Source organism: Tyto alba, unplaced genomic scaffold, assembly GCF_018691265.1.
Source record: "Tyto alba isolate M040663 unplaced genomic scaffold, T.alba_DEE_v4.0 Super-Scaffold_22, whole genome shotgun sequence".
NCBI classification, from domain to species: Eukaryota; Metazoa; Chordata; class Aves; order Strigiformes; family Tytonidae; genus Tyto; species Tyto alba.
In genome coordinates, this window is record NW_024881296.1 from 1,198,700 (window position 1) to 1,214,333 (window position 15,634).

Below are 15,634 nucleotides of genomic sequence, written 5' to 3' on the forward strand. Positions count from 1 at the left end.
TTTGTGTCTCTTCTGTATCTATGATATGCAAGTGCTGATAAGAGTTTTTTCCATGGTTGGGGCAATTTGCTGTTAGGGATTCTCTCAAGTCCAGTAAGAATTGTGCTGACATGAAGCTATTTCCAGGTGGTACGCCCAGGCTTTGGGATGAGGCTGATGAAAAAAGTGGGCTCGAGGTTTTGTCGCATGTGAATAAGAAACTAAGAACAAGGGAAAGGCAAGGATTTAATTAAGCTCAGTGGTTTACTCCGTACTTATTTTGCTTTAAAACAAAAAATATTCATGAACAGCTTTTTAAGCATTTTGGTTTATTTACCTGGTTTGGCCTCTCGCTCCTTCTGCTATTTTCCTTGCTGGAAAATAAAAGATGCTAAATAAATAAAAAAATAATTTAAAAAAAAAAAAAAAAGAGAAGGAAAAAGTATTACTTTTGAGAAAAGTTTCACAGAAAACAGAATATTGCCATTAAATTGAAAGTGTAGCATGGACCAGCACCCCTGCTTCCAGTATACTTCTCAGATGTCTTTTCCACGCATGAACTGAATATCGATGTGACGTGATCTGTCCGTGGGCTTGCTCAGGGACTTGGCTGGACCCGGCTACTCGGCCCCAGCCCTCGCTGTCGGTGGGAAGTGCTCAGTCGGGAGCAGCACTGAAGGCAGCTTTCGCCCTGGTTGCCGGCCAGCCCTCGGCTTGCCGGCCTGATTTCAAGGGGCTTGGGGAGCTCACGGGCTGCCTGGGTTCTGCGGGAGCTCCCCCGAATGCTGCACAGTGCTCCCTGAAAGCCTTTTCTGCGCATTTAGCTTATATATTGCTAAATAAGAGAGCCAGGGAACAGCCTCCGGCCCCAAAGCCAAACGCCAGGCTGGCTCTGTGTTCCCTGTGCAGCATCCCATATAGTGCAAAGCCATTCTTGCTATTTTTTGTGTTGGTTTTTTTGTTGTTTTTTTTTTTTTTTCAGTATTTAAAATAGCCGCAGCTCTCTGTTGCAGCCTGCCAGCAAGAGGTTTCCGCAGCATGACCTGGAAGGGGGTTTTGCATGCCCTCGAGGGTGGCGTGAGGGTGTTCTGTTGCAAACCCTCTCTGGGATCAGATGGGAGGATGGGGGCCAGGGATGCCAGAGCTGAGCCTGATCCCGTCCCAGGAGAGCATCCGCAGCACCCGGGCCGGGGACCCGGCCCACGGCCAGGCAGCGCTGCCAGGCCCGCGGCCCACCGCCGGCCCTCTTCCATTTCACAGCGTAGACACAAACTTCGGGTGCCGGCTCCATCTGCTGAAATTTGGTTTCTGCTGGGGGGATGGAACTGAAGGGGGTGAGAAGGGGATGTCGGGAGAGGGGCATATACTCGAGGACTGAGTAAGTGCCTTTCTGTGGGAAAACTTTCCAAAAAGCTCAACTGGCCCAAAAAAAAGTAAAAAATGAAGGTGAGAGGATAACTTGACGGTTGACCCCAAAGACGGTTTGCAGTGTTTCAGCTGAATTCACCACCTTATTTTACAAGGTGTATCTTTCCTTAACACACTCACCCGCTCCCATCTCTAAAGTAACCCCTTAGGGGTTCACTTACTTACCGATACCGGCTCGCTCATCACTAGCAATGTTAGGCTGCTCCTCAACTCCCGGTAATTGCCGCCAGCAGCTCCCCCCCACATCCCTCCCCACCGTCAGTATTTCAGCCCAGGACAGAGCAGGGTGCAGCCCCGGGCCTCGCATGCTGGTCAGACATACCTGATTATATAGGAACCAGATCCGTCCTGCACCCCGAAGGGTTGATCTCGCCAACGTCAGGTCATGTTAATTCCAAGACATCTCCCCTCCGCTGCTGTTTATTTTTGCTGAATCCAAGAGGTGGTAGCCATGACTGCCAATTCCCTGTACTCTCAGTCCTCCAGAATTAGCTTTCTACAAAGCGAGGAGGTCTTTGTGTTAATAACCCTCGTGTTTTGATAGCTCAGTCAATATTTTGGTAGCTTTAGGCAGCACCTATAAATTTTGACAAGTGTGCCGATGTGATAGACCCCTCTCGTTAGCTGCCGAGAGCCAGCTAATAAAACGAGGTGGGGTTTCATTCTTCTTTTCCAACCACCTTTTTCTGCAGCCCGCTTGCAAGGGCTTCGTGTTCCCATCATCACAGCCCAATCGGCCACTGAGACTCTGCAACGACAACCGCGATTTAATTGCTTCTCCAGCTCCGTGATATCAGTTCCATTAGATGCCTGGAATTTAACAGCACATGGGGCATTTACCCATGTGCAAGGAGGATGTTAAATGCTCTTGAAGTGCGATTACCTCTACGGGCACCTTGCCTGGGTGCAAATCTACCAGCTATGGTCTCGGATAGGAAATGTTAAGACACAAACATAATTTTTCATAAAGCAGCGTAAGCTACTTCCGTCTGCATTTACAATAAATAACCCTCCCTTGCCAGGAGGAAATAATTTTCCTTCTCCAAGCTGCTTTTATTTTTTTCTCCTGGCCTTCCTAGCTGCTGTATTGATCAGTGTCTCAAAAAGGTCTTAATTTGAGTAGTTTCCTAATACACAATATGTGCAAGTGAAGCCGAGAAGTCAGTCTCAATAGCCATAATAGTTATTAAGCATTTTTCAAAAATTTTCTGGTACAAAAGAAATGTATTTCACAATGAGGAGAACGACTGCCATTATAAATATCAAAGCGTGATGATATCCACTTTGTAGTTATGTTCCAGAGGAAATTTTTTATTCAAATTCCCTCTTTTCAGGAGCTTCCCCTTCTGAAATTTTTCACTGTTGTTAAGTAGCCCAAAGGGGGATTTTTTTTTTTTTTTTTCATGTGTGTTTGTGCATGGGAAGTTTAGCATAATTCATTCAGGATATTGTGGTAATGGGGTTATTCTAAGCATGAAACAAGATAATTTTCATGCCTTTTGGAAGCCGTTCTCCTGTTTGCCTAATTTCAAATCATTTTCCTTTTGAGGGGTTACTCCTGTACATTGCAGCTGATGTGACGCTGTGTGTCCGTCCAGCCGGGGCTGATCCTGATATGGGCACCAGGCTCTTCTCCACCACCTGGGGTAAGTCCCATCAGTGTGAGCAGGAGCTGTGGATAGAGCTGAGGGGAAATCGCTGCCTCCGGTCTCCTCACTTGCTCCTCCTGGCAAGCCCACTCCATTGTGTGGAGGTTTGACAGGACCCCCCCAAAATAGAAAGGGATATTCTGAAAATCTAGGAGGTGCTGGAAGTAATCTTTCTGGGCTTGCTCCCTCACCGGATTGGGCGAGCTCTGATTTTAAGGAGTGTGCTCAGATCCTAGTCTCCTCACCAAAACGAGGAGGCAAGCAGCCAGTGCCTGCTCTTACAGGGAACACATCCTCCACTTCACCCTGTCCCCCTCATGTTAGCCCCCATTAACCACAGATTAGATGTTTTGAGTATATCTAAGGGCCTGGATGTGCAAACAGATGCCTAAAATCCCACTGACCACACAGGGAGTTAGGTGCTGAACTGGCTTAGGTGCTTTTGGACCTTCCCATCCCACAACAAACTTCTGCCAGGCTCCCTGCTGTATCTTTAGGGATGAAATAGCCTTGGGAGTTCGACCGGTGAGCATGCACACCATGCACAGGTGCTTTGCTGAAGCAGAGCCTGGGGGTGTAAGTCTCTGAAATGCTTTTCCCCAATTTGAGAAGACGATGATTAACAACTGTGTTGGTTTTGTGTGGCAGGGGTTTTGGTAGCAGGGGAGGGGGCCGCAGCGGTGGCCCCCTGTGAGAAGCTTCTTGAAGCTCCCCCAGCTCCAAGTTGGCCCCACCTCTGGCCAGGGCCGAGCCAATTAGCGACGCTGACTGCGCCTCTGCAATAACTTATTTAAGAAGGGGAACCTGAGATGGGGTTGGGACTTGCGAGAGGGAGTTGCGAGGAGGACACCTCCTATGTGAACACCCAGGTCAGTGGAAGAAAGGAGGAGGAAGGGGCCGGGGTACACTGGAGCAGAGACCCCCTTGTATCCCATGGTGAGAGGGCAAGGCCGCCCACCCTGCCACCCATGGAGGTCACCAGTGGAGCAGATGCCGACCTGCGGCCGATGGAGGAGCTCACGCTGGAGCAGGCGGCTGTACCCAAAGGAGGCCGGGACTCTGAGGGGAGAAGCGGCTCCCGCTGTTGTGGTTCAGTGCTGGGAGGACTGCAACGTGCGGGGGTGACCCACGCCAGGGCAACGTGGGGACGGCTGCGGCCCGTGGGAAGGACTCATATCAGAGAAAGGTCGTGGAGAACTGTCTCTTCTGAGAGGGACCCCACGCTGGAGCAGGAGGAGAGTGCGAGGAGTCCTCTCCCTGAGGAGGAAGGACCTGCAGAGACTATGGGTGATGAACTGACAAAACCTCTAGTCCCTGTTCCCTGTGCCACTGTGTGGGAGGAGGTGGAGAAATCTGAGGAAGCTGAGAGTGAGGAAGAAGGGAGGGGTGGGGAAAGGTGTTTTTAAGATGTGTGTATACTTCTCACTGTCCTACTGTGTTTGATTGTTACATTAAATGGTGGTATTTAAATGAAATTGTTCTTTTTTCTTCCCCTAAGGAATCTGTCCTTTTGTGACCGTAATGGGTGAGTTCTTCCCTGTCCTTATCTCAATTCCCGAGCCTTTTGTTTTATTTCCTCCTTCCCATTCCTGAGGGGGATGGAGTGAGGTGCTCAGTTGTCCTCTGGGCTCAAGACAGGACAACAACTGATTTTTGCAGTATCCCAGTCCTTCTCCCTATTATCCTGAAAGTTTAATTGCAGTATGGATGATTCTGATGATGATTTATAATACTTATAAACACTGCTACTATTGCAGCTAAACCCTCCACACCCCCCCCAGTACATATGATGCTGTTATTATGGATCTATAAAATGCATACAGCAAGCCGGGCTCAGAGGTTTTGGGAGCCCCGACCCCCCACTCTCCAGAGTGACGGCGCTGCCCGTTGTGCCAGGCGGAGGAGGGACGAAGGCTTGCCGATGGAGGCTTTATAGCATCTTGGAGCTGCCCCTGTGCTGCATCTGGCAGGGGACCAGCGTGGCTCCTGGCACCCTTTCTCGCCACCTCGGGGTGGCTCTGATTTATGCCTGGCTCTGGTCGCCCTCCAAGGGGTCTCCTAGCTTTCCTTATATAAAAATAGTCCCTTATTTCCTGGCTATTTCCCATGATTTCCACCCCAAGCCTGGTTTGGGGCAGAGAAACAAAGACTGCTACACTTACGCTTAGTGTATCTTGAGATCCCACCTATACAGGAGGCTATAATATTTATGGCAGATGAAATATTTGTTTGAAACTCAAACTAATCAATAAACCCACTTTTTGGTGGTGGAACTGAGCGTGTATTTCCCTGGCATGTGAGAAGGGGACATTCCCAGCTCCCGAAGCTTACAAAATAAAATGAAATACCACTGAAAATTTAACACCGAACTGTGAAATGACAACCAGAAGAAAGGCTTTTGTTTTCCCTCTCCTTTTTTCTTGAACCGAACAGTACCTAACTGTTTAACTTGCGGCTAAGGATTATTTATGTAGGGCTCTTGTGTAGGTAAAGCACCACGTCCTTGGCCCTCTGCCCACGTAGCACAGTGCGGGATCTCTCGTTACAAATTGCAGCTGTATAACATAACAGGAAACGTGGGGCTTTAAGTTATTCCACTGGAAAGATTAATTATTTGGAAAATAGTTATGCAGCAGCTTTGTGTATTTTTGGAGCAAAGGTGACCAGCACCATCTTAAATTTAAAGAAAGAAAGTCTCTGGGAAGGAAGAAAAAGAGGCATTTTAGAGAGTGGACCTGTTGTGGGACAATTTTGATTTTTTTTTTTTTTTTTTTAAATAATGTTTGAATCGTCTGCTGTTGTGCAAAGCCAAGCTCCATGCAGGGCAGCCCCGTCAGGGTGAGGGTGGTGGAGGAACAGGAGCTGCTGGATTCAGCTGGATCTTGGCCCTTCCCATCCAAGACCCCGTCCACCTGCTTGAGGACAAGGTGCAGGAGTCCTGCCGATGGGGGAGGCAGATGAGAAACGATCTTGGAGACACAAGTTCAGCGCGACAGGTCATGGCCTCCTCAAAGTCTGCAGCAGACGGCCCATGGGAAGCCACCAGGTCCTGGAGAACCTCTTCCCTCTAGATGAACACTCTTGAAAAGGCAAACACAGTGTCTGGAGGGGATCTATTTCCCCCCAGGGCAGAGGGTGGGGTGACAAGTGAGACCTCCCGCCCCTGTCAGCCCATCCAGCCTTGCCAGGCCTAGGCATGAGCTTCTTTATATAGCCGAGTTCACAGGAGTTTCATTTGCTCCTCTGCATGCGAGCAATCACCCCAATTAAAGGAAACCACTAAACCAGCAAACTCGCTGCTGCAGTGCGTGGGCATGGGTGACAGCCAAGTTCTCCCATCGCCTCTGCGGATGCTTCCCAGTGACTTCAGAGAGGTCTGTGGCCAAAGCGAAATGTCTCACTGATTAGGATTCCTCTTAGCATCCAAATGTGCTTAAATGCTGAAGCTCTCCGGAGGGATGTGGTTTGGATAAAGAAGTGGTAGTTATTTTTAGGCAGCACAATGCACCTCTCAGTAAAGTTTTTCCACTCAGGCACTTAACCCGCAGCCATTTCACAAGAGCTGCTACCCCACACCCAGCTTGGTGCTAACCTGGTCTCCAGGGGCTTTCGCTCACGTCTGTGACAGGGACCTGGTGGTCCCTCTCTGTTTGCTTAGCTGGAGCTGCTGAAATGAAAGCCCCGAGGGAGAAACCCTCCTGCATGAGCATCTCTGTGGGTTTTGGGAGGACATCCCCCCCCCCCCCCCCCCGCCCCGGTGAAGACTGTGACTTCTGGCTGGGCAGTTGTGCTCCTGGACTTCCCTTCTCCCCTGCAGGCAGGAGGAACAGGCAAGAGGTGCCCCAGGAGCAACAAGATGTGGATCCCAAACCCTGTCCAGCGTCCCTCCTTCCATCGATGTGCAGGGGAAGCCTGTTTTCAAAGCAGCCCGGTTTACCTGATCCATACTGGGAGAAGGACAATTAATAATAGATTAATAATAGCAGTGGGCTGCACTCAAGGTGCAAATGTCTCATAATTGATGCAGGATGGCCCATTATTTTTAATTTTTATGTTCAAGGTCCTGGCAAAGAACAACATCGGATTAAGGAGGGGCGTAAAGAAAGTTTCTTATAAAATTAAGAATGCTCCCTACGTAAGTAGCAAACTGAACAGAGAGAGCAGTCTCTTAACTTTCCAAGTTTTTTATTTCTGCCTCATTTGCTGCTACCTCAGACTAACCAAAACTCCATGTTTGTCTAATATAGAAAAACTATTTTTGTAAAACTCTTCAAGCCACAGTAGTTTAGTTCTACCACAATAATTCACCACTCTAGTAGAGCAAATGTTAATATATGAAAAAACCTGCTGGGTAGAAAAAGAAAAAAAAAAAAAAAAAAAAGAAGGAGGAAATTATTTAATTTAATGCCTCTACATTTCAGTGCGTTTGATAGAAGACAGAAGGCATGTTTTTCATCAGCCAAAAAATGTTAGTGGCTACTTTCTTCACTGTCTTGCACCTCATGTGGCTGTTGGCTCTTTTATACCCATAATGTGTCCCCGAAGCAGATATCCACAGAGTCCTTCTGGTTTGGGACCTGGAGAATCCCACCCTGCCCCACAGTCCAGATCTTAGCCCAGATACCTGTGTGATGCCCAACTGAGGTCTGGACAAAGTGTCTCTGGTATCATCATAGCACAAGTGAATTGCAAGCTAGTTAGAAGCATATCACCAAGCTGTTCAAGATAGGACCATGGTCATTCAGGGCCTCATCTTGACTCAGTGGAAAGAGAGACCCTACAGAAGACAGCCCTGCCTAGCTGTAACTCCTGTTGGGAGAAATATTTCTTGTGTCTTCTGGGCCATTGACTACAGGGGCAAGCCAGGATGACAAAACTCCTTATTTGGGTTTTTCAGAGAACTGCTTGAAGTTGGGTGAGACAGGCAGAAGACAAAAATGAGGTGTGTGGGGAAAAGGTCAGCACATCTTCATGTAGTACGTAAGATAAACCTTTTACAAGGAAAGAAGAGGCCACTGTAAATAGTGGAAGTGTGGTTAAGTCTGAGGCTAGCAAAAAAGTTCATCTGAGAAACAAGGGTGGCATGGATAAGCTGAGAAGCTTTCAAGAAACCAGGTCTTTTGGGCAAAGCAACAAATCTTCTACATTCAAAAGTCACCCGAAGACAGAAGGTGCCTGGAAGAGCAAGGTTTTACTGCCAGATGACATACAACCTCATTGTGCAACCAAAAGAGACACCAAAGAGATTGGTCAGTACAGTGGTCTTCTGAGTTTGCCAAAGAGCCAGATGTTCCTTGCCATGGGGAAATTATCTTCTGCACCTTGGCATCTGGTTCCTGTAGCTGCCAGTAAAAGAACAGGACAAGCACATTGTGTGGAGGGGCAGGTGGCACATTGCAAGGGCTTTTTCAAATAATTGCCAAGAAGAAGTATTATGACAATTTTTGGCTGAAGTGATACAGATAAACACTGTGAACAAGCTCGGTGAACGCGGCTCGGGGAACCTCTTGAAATTAGCATTTATCTCTTGATATTTCAGGGTGCTGGGATAGAGGATTTCAAAGAATGAAGGATTATTTGGCAATAAACCCCTATTCCTGGTGCTGTGCGCATCAGTGGGCAGATTCTTAGGGGAAGGGCCGGGCAGGCAGGCAGGCTATGAGTTACCACATGCCCACTCACACCAGCTTGTACTCTAAGGGGTGAACACCAAGCCCTTGCTAACCTTCCTGCAGTGCTGGGTATTTCAGAAACTAATCTAAAAGCAAGTAAGGGGCTTGAAAAATAAGACAGAAAAATAGCAGTTCTCTCTCTACTCCATTCAAAGAATGAACAAAATGCTTCAGAGGCTTTTGCAAATCTGGCATCTCAATTATCTGCTGGGGCCGGACTACTGCCTTCATAAAACTCTGTGAGGTCCTTCCTTCAAAGAGGGTGTTTTCTGGGTGAGAAAAGCAGTACGAGCAACAGCCCCGGGAGCAAATCCCCTGCTCATGGGAGAGGGTTATCCATTGCAGATCCCCACGGGGAAGACGTTAAACCAGTCTCAGTGCACCCCATCCTGGCTCAGAGGGCCTTCAGCCAGTCCCTCCTGCCTTTCCCTGGCCACCGTTCCACCACCATCCCACTTTGGCCCTGGCAGATTCTCCATGAGGCTACAAAAAGGTAGCAGGAAGGTCTTAAGAAGAAAAGCCTGGAAAAATCAGGAGTGCTTCCTAAAACCCTGGCTTGCCTGACATCCATCTGCTCAGAGCACACATTAGCGGGTTGTTTCTTCTAAATTAAAAGCTGTGATAAACTCAGCTGCTGTCAGCTCTGTCACCATCTTTATCCTTCAGAGTTAATTTGCTGAGATGAAAGGGACTATTTGCACCTCCTAGATAACTACTGGCTGGAGTCGCCTGCATGCTGGAGCAAACCTCTGCATCCCACTGGAACAGGTCGTGGGTCTTTTTGATTTTTCCAGAACTGCCAGCGGAGCAGGGTGGGAGCACGAGCAGCGCCAGGCATCCTCGGGATGCAGCTTGGACCACATGCGGTGGGCCTGCTCAGCCTCCAAGCGCCATTGCTGTAATCACAGTGGAGCCTGGCAGATGTCTGAGCCACTGACACCAGCAATTAAGTGCAATTATCTAAGGAGGGGGTGTGTGTTATGTGGAAACACAGACCTGCTGTGAGTGCTGATGTTCAGAGGTAAACACGGAGCTGAGTGGAGAAATAAAAGTCAACTCCGTCTGAATTTTTTTTTTTTTTTTTTTTTTTTTTTTACAGACTTGCTCACTGTTAGAGAGCTGAGCCTTAGGGGTTTGGGTTTTTTATTGACACCCTGTTCAGGTAGATGAGGGACACCCCACTCCCCCACAAATGCCATAAAGGGATGAGGATCTGGCCTCATCCTCCGTGCAGAATTACCCCAGCAAATCCTACCCATGGGGGGACCGGTGAGACATCGCCTCAAGGGAGGAAGTAATCTCATGAGCTCTCGACCTGGTGGGGAATAGGATGGAGAAGGCGAGGTGGGCAGCCAAAAGATGGGTGAAGACAGACCCCACAAACTGGAAATTCCCCGTGTTATGGTTTATATATAATTTTGGATTACCTTGGATGGGGCTGAGAAGGGAAGGTAAAACAATGACTCAGATAACATTCCCAGGCAAAACAAAGGAGAAGAGGCTTATTGCGGAGTAGCTCCTGGATGGCTCCAGCTGGGCGGTGGAGAGTTTACTTTTCTCGAGGCTAAATCCGGGATCAAAGGGAAGATCTCAAACATTAGAGGACCCCAGGGCCTAGACAAGGCTTGAGAAGGAGGGGGATGGAGAGCTGTGTCCGCTGCCAGTGGCCAAGGAGAGTGGTCCTATCTTTGAAATAAATAAAAATGGCTTTACTTGGATGGGGCTGGTTTGATATTGATCAACCAGGTGTCCAAGTTCGCGTGCCTCGGGCTGAAGGGGCTGCTGAGCCTGAAATCCCAGGCAGATGTGCTGTAGCCACCTGGGAAGGCTGTCTCTCTGCCTTGGGGGACCACCGGGCCACCTCACTTTGCTTTTCATGTGTTTGACAGCGTGCAACATCTCAAAAAAAGATGCCAACACCTCCCTGCCCTAAAAAAAGGAGCTCCTGAAAAAAGTGAAAAGATAAAGTATTGCAAGGAAAAAGTAACTTTGCAAAACATCTTTCTCTGGGCGAAAGGAGCTTTGGGTGGTATCAGGCAAGGTTTTCACAAGTGGCTTACAGTTCTAAAAAAAAAAGAAGCCATGGGTTTGTGCTAAAGTCTCCCGAAGATACCAGGGGGATGATCTTGAATCTGTCCCGGTGGGAACTGAAGGGGATAGTACCTTATATCCCCTCAACTTTACATTACAAACGCCTCAGGACGGTGGGGTTTTAACATATCAAGCGGAGTACTTAGTAAGAGGCTTTGAGGTGGGAATGGCAGCCCTTTATTTTTCTGAGCATCCCAGAAATGTATCAAGGCTGTAGGGAATGTTAATATATTTTATTGGACAAGCCACTAGAGCTGGAAACAGCTTGTCAGCTGTTGGGCACACTAACGCTTCCAGAATAAAAGCAAAAAAAAAAAACAAAACCCAAACCTTAAAAGCATTTAAAAAGTGCCCAGAAATACTTCACTCGTGCCAACAACACCTTAAACCATCAAAAGCAGTCAGAAAAGAACTAGACATATCCCCAGAAACCAAAGGAGTTCTGTGAGTGTGGATCAGCTTTGGGCAAATTATATCTGGTTTGCCTGAAAGGCAAAATTTTTCCCTAAAAAACTTTCCTAGAGAGTGTAGTCAATCCTCCTTTCTTTTCCATCAAAACTTGAAAATTTAATTAAAAGATTGATTGAAAACCACCCAGTCTTGACACAGATGGAACTCTGGCCTAAGCAGTTTTTCTTTGATTTGAAATTCTACATTTTTTCTAAAAATAGCGCTATAGGAAATCCCTGTGGATTGGCAGGGTATTCTTGTGGTTGCTGGGAGAGCCTGAGCAACCCAGGCATCTTGAATGAACAAGACCTGATGGCAGGATAAATATTAATATCATGAATGAATCCAAACTGGAGAATTCCAGCTCTGGAGCCTCATCCCATTTTGTGTTTGATTCTATTCAGTGTCCAGAACCAGACAGCTTGTGAGTCTAAAGCTCTCCCAGTCACTGGGGTGGTTCAAGATTTGAATTTCTAAGACATTCAGTTGAAAAGACAAGAGAAAAGTGGAGGCGAAATAGATTATTTCTCATTCTCTGTTTTCTTTTGTGTTTCTTACTTTCCTACTTCCCTTGTTTTATGAGTTGTAAGGAAGATTAGACAATTTCCCGTGAACCTGTACAGCCAAAGAGTTATTTAATCACTTATTACCTAGGCATTTGCAACCTGCTTTGTCTATCTAGAAGACATTTAAAATTAAAAAAGAAAATAGGATGGTTTTGCTCAAGTAAGAGCCTGGATATTGCTTTGACATTACTCACCCATATTCAGAATTTGTCATGTTGTGTCAAGCTGTGGAGTTTAGCCCTGCATCCCCTCTCACTCTGAGCACTTCTCCACCCGCAGAAAGGGAGAATGTTACAAGCAAAGTCCACAGGGCGTGTTTCTTCTATTGCTATGCAAAAGGGGCTTCAAGCGGGGTTGACATCAAAGCGCTACCGTAAGCACCGGGCATAATAAGTGCCAAGGAAGGACTGCCACGATTCATACATCAGGAGAGAAACAGAGACTGCAGAACAGCCTTTCCCTCTCTTTGGGCTCCTTATTGTGGTGAGGTTCTTGTCAAAGGCACAAAAACCCCAGCCCCTTGCAATATCAGACATTTGTTTAAGTCATGGTGACTGCCAGAAGATAATAGCCGTCAGTGTAAAATTACAAATCATTCTGCATAATGCTGTGCTGATTACCATGAAAGCGATGGCAGTATTTGAATTTTACTCTTTTTTTTTTTTTTTTTTTTTTTTTTTTTTCCCCCCCCCAGTCTTTGTTGCCACGCTTAGCTGAAGAGCTCAACGTGGCAGCCTTGCTAAGGCCGTGTTTTGTACTCAGACCTGCGCGGCTCGCCCAGTGTCACCTGTGCCTCACTCTTTTGCGGCTCAACAGAAAGGTTCGGCTGGTACCTCGGGGCAGGTGGATGATCCCACCGCCCAACATCCCTGTGGAAAGCTTTTGTGGGTTCCTCCTCGAGTCCCCTTCAGTAGCAGCACCGTATGGCTCTCCTGTGATGGGGAAAGCGATTTTCGCCTTCTTTTCCAGTCTGAAGAAGGGAAATGCAAACGACTGGATTCTCTTGCCCACATTCACAATGCAAGAGGCAAAAATGGGTTTTGCACCTGGGTATCCAGAGTCATGAGGAACTACATAGCCAGCCACTCACCCAGGCATCCTGCAAGTGCCTCTAGCAGCACAGATGCCATAATGCTGCCATAAAACAAAGCTCAGCTAAGATTTTCACCACCACCACCATGAGTATTTACCCCGAGTATTTCTCTGTAGTCGTGGCTACACTTCCTGCAAAACCCGAGCTACGCTGTTTAAGATGAGATCAGGTTAAACCATGACATCAGTGTCATGGTGTTTTTTGCAGTTGAAAGGTCCTGGAAATCTTGACCAGGGGGATAATTAATGAGGGATACTTGGGAAGGTACTATTTTGTGATGAGTAATTATCCAAAGAGAATCCTCTCCTGAGAGAGGAGAATGTTTTGTAGCCATGACAGAAGCTGGCACTTAATTCTACTCAATGTGAAGAAAAAAAGATCAACATCAATATTTCTCTGGGCTACAGGATGAGAGACTGCTTGCGTCAGAGACACTGTGGTGGGGAGTCAACTGGATTAAAAAAATAATTAAAGGAGATGTAGGAACAAGATATGACAAGGGGGATAATTACGAACAAGGAGCAGAAGAAGGGCTGATGTTTTCACCTTAACAATCAGGAAACCCAGTCAGGACAGCTATTTGTTCACAAACCAAATGTATTCCAGTACCTCTGCTTGCCCGGACAGCTGGGGCTCCAGTGATGACCCTCCCCCACAAAGCACACCCAGGGGGGCAAAAATCCAGAGAGCAGCACATCTGGGGCATCGGGGTAGTCCTTGGACAGCCAGATGTGTCTGCTGGCTTCATGCCGTGCCCTTCCTTGCTCCGAAAGGGTTTGCCAAAACATTGCAGAGCTGGAGAGGCCGTGCTCACCCAGCTTCATGCAGCTGGACTCTAACCCAAAGTAATTATATATGTGCTCCGCTTAAGAAACTTCTAGTGCCTCCTTCTTTCTGTCCTGCAGCAATTTAGCTGGTAAAACTGCAATTCATGGGGCCAGTCCTTGAGCATCTGGCTCTGCCGCAGCCAGTGCTGCTCACACGGGGCTGTGTTTGAAGGGGGACCATACGGATGGGGTTTAGACTGATGCTCAGGTGCTTTCCTGGTCCTCACTCCCACCGCCTCTTCTCAAGGGATTCTGAAGGGTTTTTGTGAAGAGCCTGAAGATGGGATTTTTGGACTGTGAGAGGGGTTATGTGTCACAAAAGCATCTGGAAAACATGCCAGACCCTCTAAAGCACGGGGTTTTACCAAAAAAAAGAAGGCATAATGCCTTCAAAGGAGGTGACATGTCCCCTTCCCATGAAGGAGCCTGCTCAGCATACAGGTGAATCCATCTTTAGTTCACAGTCAGGCTTTCCAAAGCCTGAGAATTCACTGTAAATGAGGCTTTCCGCCTTTTAAGCCACCCCTGGAAATGCTAATTTTCCCCCTTCCTGGCATCACAAAGTTGCCAGCAGTGCTATTTCAGAGAGCAGAGCTGAGCTTCTTTAACACCCTCAGTTTTGCTTAGGTCAAGACGTGCTCATCTACCATTTTCTGGTGATTCACAAGCCAGAAAAAGATCCTGGCTGCTTCAGAGGAGGGATGCACGAAGCCCTCAGTCACCATGAGTCACTTCTCTGCCAAATGTTAATTTTGCATCAGAAGCATGTTTTACTTGGATTATGAGAGGACTTTTTTTCTTTCTTTTTCTTCTCAGTTCTGTCATTTGAGGATGCACCCTTCCTGGGAAGTGGGGAGCACCCAAAAATCCTGAGAAACTTGTGGGTGCCAGAGCCTCTTATGTAGGATTTGGGACTAGAGCTTCCCGGGGTGTTAATTAGTGTAGACCTCCTGATTTTGGAAGATCAACTTAATCAAGTCCACAATCAGTACAGTGGTCTAAGCAGGATGATAAAAAATAATCAGAAGGGTGAAGCTTCGCATGGGGTCCGGAATGGTGGGGGAATTTCTTAGGACTCGCTGAAAACGCGTCTTTTTTTTTTTTTCCTTCTTTTTGGTCTATTTGTTATCACTGTCCTTAAAATACCTTCTTCCCCAGTGGCAGCAATAAGAAAGTCTGGTAGGTTTTATGGCGTTTTCAGGACTTTTCCTCTCTGACAATCTGTGTACTTGATTTTGATCTTTAGTTATGTCTTTCTCCTTTTCTCTTCCCTAATTTTATCAAGCTAAACCGTGGGATTATTAGCTGCCATAGCAAATACATGTCGATGATCCTGAGTTAAGAGGAAATAGAGCAGTTGGTACCACTGCAAGCTTCCCTTCTTCTTGCAGATAAAACTTGGTAGGTCTTGTTGGATCCACCCATGCTGTCATGCTTGAATGATTAAACATTGGCCGTCAGAGGCCAAAGCCTCAGTATTATAGAGTGAAGAGCAAGCTTGCAGAGGACATCCCTCCTCAGTAATGAAGCCAGTGAGGATGCCAAAGATTTAAGTCCCTGTTCCCCAGCAAACATGGCACATGCTGTGTCACAGATGACAACCTGCAGAGCCATACTGTGAGATGTCCTTCTTTGGCAGGGTAACGTAGAGCAGCTCCACTGGGAAACAGAAACTGGGGCTAAGGTGGGAAGGGAGGCAGACAAGAAAAAGAAGAAAGAGAGGAAGCAGAAGCTGGAAAATTCCTCTTTGAACCCCCTTCCACCACGTGAGTGATCACTGTACGCTCACATGCACGCTAAGTGCCAGTCAGACAGCCTGAAACACCAAACAAAACACAGCCTGTAGCCCCAGGGGCAAGAATGGACAGAGCCAAACGTT